Source organism: Oratosquilla oratoria, chromosome 3 (genome assembly GCF_046742065.1).
Source record: "Oratosquilla oratoria isolate Oo_2021 chromosome 3, ASM4674206v1, whole genome shotgun sequence".
Classification (NCBI taxonomy): Eukaryota; Metazoa; Arthropoda; class Malacostraca; order Stomatopoda; family Squillidae; genus Oratosquilla; species Oratosquilla oratoria.
In genome coordinates, this window is record NC_134779.1 from 790001 (window position 1) to 798204 (window position 8204).

An 8204-nucleotide genomic window follows, 5' to 3' on the forward strand; every position below is an offset into this window, starting at 1 on the left:
AGCGTTAATGTGCAATTCTGCAACTTTCTCTCGGCCATAGTTTCAAAACGTCCAGGTAATAAAATGAATACTTTTCCCCCTACCCCTCTATCTACCTAAATGTTTACCTCAAACTACCGGCCTCTTACACAAAACAACGAAGTATATCTGCCATTATCGGTAGTGGTAGTCGATCAAGTATTGTCTATTTATTCAATTCCCTATAGCCAATAACTAGACGCATGGTTCCATCTGATTTTGCCACTAGAGTCAATGGGAAGTTTTGTTCAATTTGACTAGGTTCTATGACGTCCTGCAATAACATTTCAGTAATCAGTTTATCTATAATGGCTAGTTTCAAGTGTGGTACTCTGTAGGCAGGTATATGAATAGGTTGGGTCCCTGGTTTTAATTCGATCTGATGTTTTAAGTTGTTTTGCCCAAGGTGTCCCCTGGCAAGGCAATACTTTATTGTGCTTCACAAGCAATGCAATTAGATTTTAATTTGGCTCTAGTTGGTTCTTATATTCTCTCCCAAATTTATTTCTTCCTTATTTGAACAGATTGATGAAATTGGTGATTCCACCTCTTCAGGATTCTCGTTTAAAATCTTATTGGGTCTTGGACAAACTTGAAAACACCCCAATTGTATATCTTTTCTTAAGACTATTTCTTTATTCATAGTACTAATCACTAATGTTTCTACCTTGTTCTTTGGCGTCTAAAAATCTCCGAGTCAAATTCCAAACTTTTTATCCTAATTGATTCTGGAATGGTTAACATTTTGGAGTCTACAGTGGTTCCTTTCACTGCACTTCGATTCTGTTAATTGCTCTGGACTGTAATGATGTCGAGTTTATTACGCCACCTTCCACAATTAGCAAAGATTCACTTGGAGTTGATGAATTCTGATTAAGTTTTGGGATTTCTTAAACTCCTGGGTAGTGTTTACTATATATGCCTTTTTCTTCTTTTTGTGCTATCTGTTCTTAGATAGATCGCTCTGCCCCGCTGCCACCTATTCTAGTATTGTTATCTTCCCCATCTATCTCAATAGGTTCCCTTATCACAGATGCTGGTTCTAAGTCTGGTTGATTAAAAAATGGGATTAACTGTGATTTTACTAGGATCCCTAACTCAGCAGGACATATGATCATGTCCTCTTTTCTCATGGTTGCAAATCCTATCAGTAAATCTCCTGGGAAGACAGATTCTTCTATAACTATCATTGGAATGTGCAATTGCTAATTTTTATATAAAACAACATCTAACTCAGTCTTATCTAATGTTTTTAACTGACTTCCTGTTACAACTTGCAATTAGTAATGGATTGGTTCCAATATTTCCACTCCCGGTTTCAATGGTTTAAAACTTTGCTGGTTGTAACATTTAAAAAGGTTCCCGTATCAATAAATTCTTCAATAGGTCTATTGAATACTCTACCCACAATGATGGGTCCTACAGAATTCCTTCCAGTTGTTATAGTCAATTTACAGTTGTCTTTTGTGCTGGTGTTTTCTCTTGTATCACTGTCCAGTACACTGCAATGTCTATTTTTTTGCTCTGGGGTTAGATCTGTAGTGTTGTTTTATTTTGCGTCTGGAGGTTTTCTTCTTGTTTCTAGGTGAATAGGAAAATTTGTCATTGCTATACAATCCTGTGTTCTATGTCATATTCTATTGTGATACAAACATTAAGGTAGGTTTCTACAATGATACTCATCATGACCCTCATATCTGCAGTTCTTACAAATAGTCTTATAATAAGACTCGTGCTCTATGCTTCCATTGGTTACTATTATAGTACTCAAATATAGCATTTCTTGAAATGCTTCTAACTCTATGTTTAGATCCTCTGTTTCTGTAATCACTGCTAGATTTCCTAGTTTCTTTGCGTTGTTGTATTCCTATTGTCATGACATATAGACTAATTGTTTTGATATGGTTAGTTACCACATCATGGTAAACGGGTATCGTCCTCAAGATAAAGATTAAATGAAATTTCATATCTCTTCTGGACTTATTGGATTTCCCGTCCACCAGGGCATAAATTATATACAATAAATATTTCATTACTCTGTACAAGTTATGCAAATAATGTTACATATAGATATATATATATATTTTTTTTACAATATAAGGGCTATCCTTGTATATGACAGCAATATTTATAATATATAATTTTGATTATAATTGACACATATAATGATTTGACCAAGATTAGTAATTCAATCTAAAACAATGCTATATGCGTTGAGGGGACACTGAAGTAGTGGCGTGTTGTCCAGAGTGACTGGTGAAACGAGACAGTCTTGAATGTTGAGGGGCGTTTGGGAGGAGTAGGAATGGAAGTGCTGTTGACGGGAGTATCCGTGGGGTCAAAAAGGTAGGCCGGTTTGACCCGATCAATGGAAATGTGGTCACGCTGTCCATTTCGGCGAATTGTCACGGTCTTCCTGGTGCGGCGCAAAATTTCGAAGGGGCCTTCGTACGGAGGCTGAAGGGCTCTTCTGACGCCGTCCGTTCTGACGAAGACGTGGGTGCACTGGAGAAGGTCCTGGTGAATTGGCGTGGCGTGGAGGAACGGGGTGGGGCTAGGCCATGGTCTCCTTTATTTGAAAGGCGAAGTCGTGTAGAGTACAGGAGTTGGAACGAGGCACGTCAGCGACGAAATCTCCGGGAAGCCTGAGGGTGGTGCCGAAAACGAGTTCAGTAGGAGAGTAGCCAATGTTAACCTTGAGGGAGGCTCTGATGCCAAAGAGCACAAGGGACAGCGCCACTGACCAGAGCTCGTTGTTAAGGGCATGGGCGTAGAGGGCGGCCTTGAGCTGGCAATGAAAACGCTCTACCATGCCGTTGGCCTGGGGGTGGTAACTGGCAGTACGGAAACGACGGATACCAAGGAGGGCCATTACTTTGTTCCAGAGGGTCGACTCGAACTGGCTGCCTCTGTCCGAGGTAAGGTTGGTCGGGACACCGAAGCGAGCAACATAGTTGTCGACGAACGCTCGTGCAACGGTGTCGGTGTTGATGTCAGAAAAGGGAATCGCCTCTGGCCAACGAGTGAAGCGGTCGACAGAGGTGAACGCGTACTGGAGCCGCTGGAGTATGGGAGTGGGCCGACGATATCGACATGTAGGTGGGTGAACCTAAAAGGAGCTAATGGGGAAAACGTGTGTCGCGTTACATTGGAAGCCTGGTACTGGAGGCAGGTGCAGGCCCAGTGCCTGACGTCCTTGTTGATGTTTGGCCAGATGAATTTGCAGGTCAATATCCGTTGTGATGCACGGATGCCAGGGTCTGCAAGGTCATGAAGGTGGTGGAAGAGTTGATGCCGGAATGACGTAGGGATAAAGGGGCGAAGGTTGCCGGTGGAGACATCAGCATACAGACGGATGTCTGTGCCAGGTACTTGAATTTTCTCCATCTTGAGGGAAGGGTTGTCCAACAGTCGCTGCAAGTCGTCGCAGTTGGCCTGTGCTGCTGTAATGGCGGCGTAGTCGATGACAGGAGACTGCAAGGAGACGGAATTAATGTTCCTGGAGAGGGCGTCAGCGGGTGGTGCGTTGTCAGTACCTTGGACATATGTCGACCTTCAAGGAAATACCTGAATAGTTGGACTGCCCGGTAGACAGCAAGCAACTCCCTGTCGAATGCGATGTAGTTCTTCTCAGTCTTGCTCAGTTTCTTGGAAAAGAAGGCGAGTGGCTTCCAAGCACTTTCGACGTATTGTTGCAAGACGGCGCCGACTCCGTTGTTGGAGGCGTCAGTGGCGATGGATGTAAGGGCCTCCGGGGCAGAAAAACTGAGGGTGGCGACGGTGTTCGGCGCTGTCTTTGCAGAAGCGAAAGCTTCGTCGGCTTCAGGACACCAAGTAAGGTTTATGGACTGACCACACTTGCAAGGCCTAATGAGAGAATACAAAGGTTGTAACATGAGGGAACACTTAGGGATGAAGCGATTGTAAAAATTTATCATACCTAAGAACTGCTTGAGTTGTCTCTGGGTGGAGGGCTTCGGGAACTGGCGGATGGCATCACACTTGGTACGCAGAGGTGAAATACCAGTGGAGGAGACAGTGTGCCCGAGGAAATATTCAGATGTTAATACAAATTTCGACTTGGCGGCGTTGATTTGGATTCCGTAGTCTCTTAGACGGGTGAGGACTTCTTCGAGGTGACGGCGGTGGGTGGCTTCATCAGGGCTGGCGATGAGGAGGTCATCTATGTAGGCGAAACAGAAGGGTAAGCCACGTAGAACTTCGTCGATGAAGCGCTGGAATGTCTGTGCTGCATTCTTCAGGCCGAAGGGCATCCGGACGTACTCGTAGAGGCCAAATGGGGTGGTAATGGCTGTCTTCGGAATGTCATTGGGGTGAACAGGGATCTGATGGAAGGCTTGCACAAGAGCCACCGTAGAAAAGATGGTACAGCCGAAGAGCTAGGAGCCAAATTCTTGGATGTTGGGGATGGGGTATCGATCGAAGATATTTTGAGAGGTCAGTGCACTGTAGTCACCGTACTGTCGCAAATCACCGCTCCTTTTACGTACGATTTGAAGCGCTGACCAGTTGCTGTTGCTGGGCCGAATCATCCCTTGGCGCATAAGGAACTCGAACTCAGTCTTGACGATGCGTTGTCGTTCGGGTGCGAGACGTCGTGGCTTGGCGTGGGTTGGACGGTCAGAAGTGACGCTGCGATGTTCGACGTGGTGACGTATCGGCGGCGTGCATGGATGTGGCTGAGTGAGGGTGGGAAACTGTTCCAGTAGGGAAGCGAAACTGGTGTTTTGACTGGTGACAGAGATGCTGGTGCCAACGCCAGGTCGAGTGTGGCCGTAGGACGAGAGGCGTGTTGAGACATTGTAGAGGCGACGGCGCTGTATATCTACGAGAAGACCGTAGTGGTTGAGGAAATTGGCTCCGAGGATTGGTTGAGATACTTCGGCGACGTAGAACGTCCACTCGAAGGCACGACGGAGGTTGAGGGAGAGGGTTAGGGTAGATTTCCTGAAGACGTCGATCTTCGTGTTGTTAGCTGCGTAGAGAGAAGTGAGTGGTGGATCTGGATCTGGATCTGGATCTGGAAAGTTGCCTGCGAGAAAAATTACGGCGATCTGCTGCTTGAACTTGTTCCTTGAGCTCGTTAACTTGCAGTGTGAGTTGTCTCACCATGTCGACGAGGCGCTCGTAGAAGGGGTGTCTTGATGTGGGAGACGGAGGGCGAAGAAACAGTTTCGATGAGGTCGTCGGTGAGTGTGGCGAGTTTCTCCACGGGAAGCTGGTCCTTCACAGTGAAGAGGCTACGCTGGATAGTGGCGGGAAGACATTGGTAGAATAGGTGGAGAAAAAGGGTCTTGTCGAACGTGTCGTTTTTGTCTGCCAGGAGATTCTTCATACGGCGTAGTAGGTCCGACGGTCTCTCGTTGCCTAGTTCTTCCTTAGAGAGAAGCTCTTGAAGGCGTGTAGCGACGGATGACTGGAATCGGGGGAGGATAGCGTCCTTTAAGTCTTCGTACGGAGTGTCGGATATTAACGCTGTAGAAATAGTGTCAGATACACGAGAAAGGACGCCCGGTGAAAGAAGGGAGCAGGCGTTGCTGAATTTGGCGAGTTTAGTAGAGATGCGCGAGGACTTGAAATTACATTCTAGAATGTTGAACCACTCAGTCGGGTCGTGACTGAGGAAAGGTGGTGCACGAAAGGCATTGACGGTAGATAGGGTTGCAGGTTGCTGAGGTGGGTAGATGGGTGGTTCTTGCATAGGAACCACGGCCGCTGAGGTAGGAACAGGCTGGTCCATGATGGTTAGGGCGTCGGTTCTGTGGCGGCGACTGGGGCGGTCCATGTCGACTACAGCAGCGGGTGGGGCTGGGGCGGTCCACTCCGGCAGGGGCGGCAGGCGGAGGCAGGGGCTGGCGGGACTGGGAGTCCACTCCGGCAGAGGCGGCAGGCGGAGGTTGGGGCCGGCGGCTGGGGCGGAAGAGTTGGTCCACGTCGACTGTAGCAGCGGGGCAGGTCCACGATAGCTGCGGCTAGGGCGGCGGCGGCGGCTGAGGCTGCAGGGGTGGTCCTCGTCAACAGGAGGCGGCCAGTAAGGCAGGCGGAGGCTGGGGCTGGCGGAGCTGGTAGTCCACTCCACGAGGCGGAAGCTGCGCTGTGGTCCACTCCAGGAGGCGGCAGGTGGCGGCTGGGGCTGGCGGCGCTGGTTGTCTACTCCATGAGGTCACCAATTGATGTGGTTAGTTACCACATCATGGTAAATAGGTATCGTCCTTAAGAGAAGGATTAAATGAAATTTCATATCTCTTTTGGACTTATTGGATTTCCCGTCCGCCATGATATGAATTATACAAAATAAATATTCTATTACTTTGTACAAGTTATGCAAATAATGTTACATATAGATACTTTTTACAATATAAGGGCTATCCTTGTATGTGACAATAATATCTACAATATATAGATTTGATTATAATTGACACATATAATGATTTGACCAAGATTAGTAATTCAATTTAAAACAATGCCATATGCGTTAAGAGGACACTGCAGTAGTGGCGTGTTGCCACATTTTTACTTCCATGATAACCTTGAAAAAGATAATCTATACCACCTAAGTCCATTGTTTCTTTAAGATCCCTGTATAGATTTTCTGCAATCATCTCATCATTGTTGTATACCAATAGTGCAAATGCTATTAATTTAGTTAGCTGAGAAACTTTTAACTTGTCACTAGATCTACTTTCTACTCAATCTGAATCCTTCAACACAAATCATGTTCTTAGACCATCTGTCTAATTTTGCTAAATATTCCGTTTGTTTAATTTGTTTCTGTTTTCTTTATCATTCTAACCAAAGACCTGGTAGGATTCATCTAATATGTTTTTTATCACTATTAGTATATAATCAAATTAACGAATCTGTTTACCCCTACGGTGCTTTGCTCCCCCGAAACCTTTGGGACATTATATTGTGATGCAATAATCTCATGACGGAGAACTTTCGTGGCCATACCTTCAGCTGATAATGTCGATTTGAATCGATTGCTTCCCTTATAGTCGTTCCTCACACGTACGGGCGCATACCTCATTAACGCATCAACTCTGTTCTTGTAGCCGTCTCTCTCCTTCACTAGCTCGTTCTTGTACCAGCGTGGAGACTTGCGTGCACTGCGTGGTCTTGTATGTTGCTTGTAGTTCGTGCGATAAATTCTATGTTGCGTCGATTTTCTTTACACACGTAAGCACGAACTTTGCACTAAATTCTTTAGGTGTAGTATTCTTTAGTAGCGTGCACTAAGTTGCGTGCATTAGGTTACGTGTGTTGGGTTGCGTGCATTGGGTTGCGTGTGTTGTAGTTAAGTGCGTTTGGATGCGTCCTTGGCTGCCACCAACTTTCACCTTCACCCGTCTTTACTACTTTCGCCCACCTTTGTCACTTCTTTACCATTCGCTTTGTCCCTTCCATCACTTTCTTCACTTTCTCCCCCTTGCTTTCACTTTTGTTATCACTATCTTTGTTTCCCACTGTTTCCTCACTTATGGATATATTTACTCACATATTTTAGTCGGTAGGCCCTGTTGCCTCCAATCATCCAACTTTGTCAAGTTCCATTTAGTTATAATTTTCTGTCCAGGAGAATGAAATATATATTATTCACTTTTGTATTTTTCTTGGGTTAATTCTTATACAATGCGCTCCAAAGGAATTCCCCGAGACCACATATGCAAGGTCCTACATGCGCTTTGCAGTGATGTAATGATTTCTTTAGTCCAATAATTTTGAACTTTATATTTAAGCTCCTCTCCAAAGGGCGTGATCTTACAATCGCGAATCAATTAAATTTTCTCTTCCACCCTTTCACAAATTAGATTCATTGTTACAACTCTATATAACAATATTGTTTACTTAAAAAATCTCGAATCTCTGCATATCTCACTTAGATTACAAGTAATACCATGTCAGCAATTCATTCGGGCTCCCAGCTATTGTTTACATACATGAAGCGGAAAGCGAACTTATGCAACTCACTCGCTCGCTATATTGTTTTATAAACACCTAAACCATAAAATGCAACACCTGCCCTCTACCCCTCTTTCTGTCAGCTTTTCTACCAGGCTCTTACATTATAGCATTTCTTCTGAACTACATTGCGACATGCATCGGCTAGTTGTCCATAAAATATTGTCGGGGAAGGCAGCTCTTTGGCATGCGGATGACGTGAG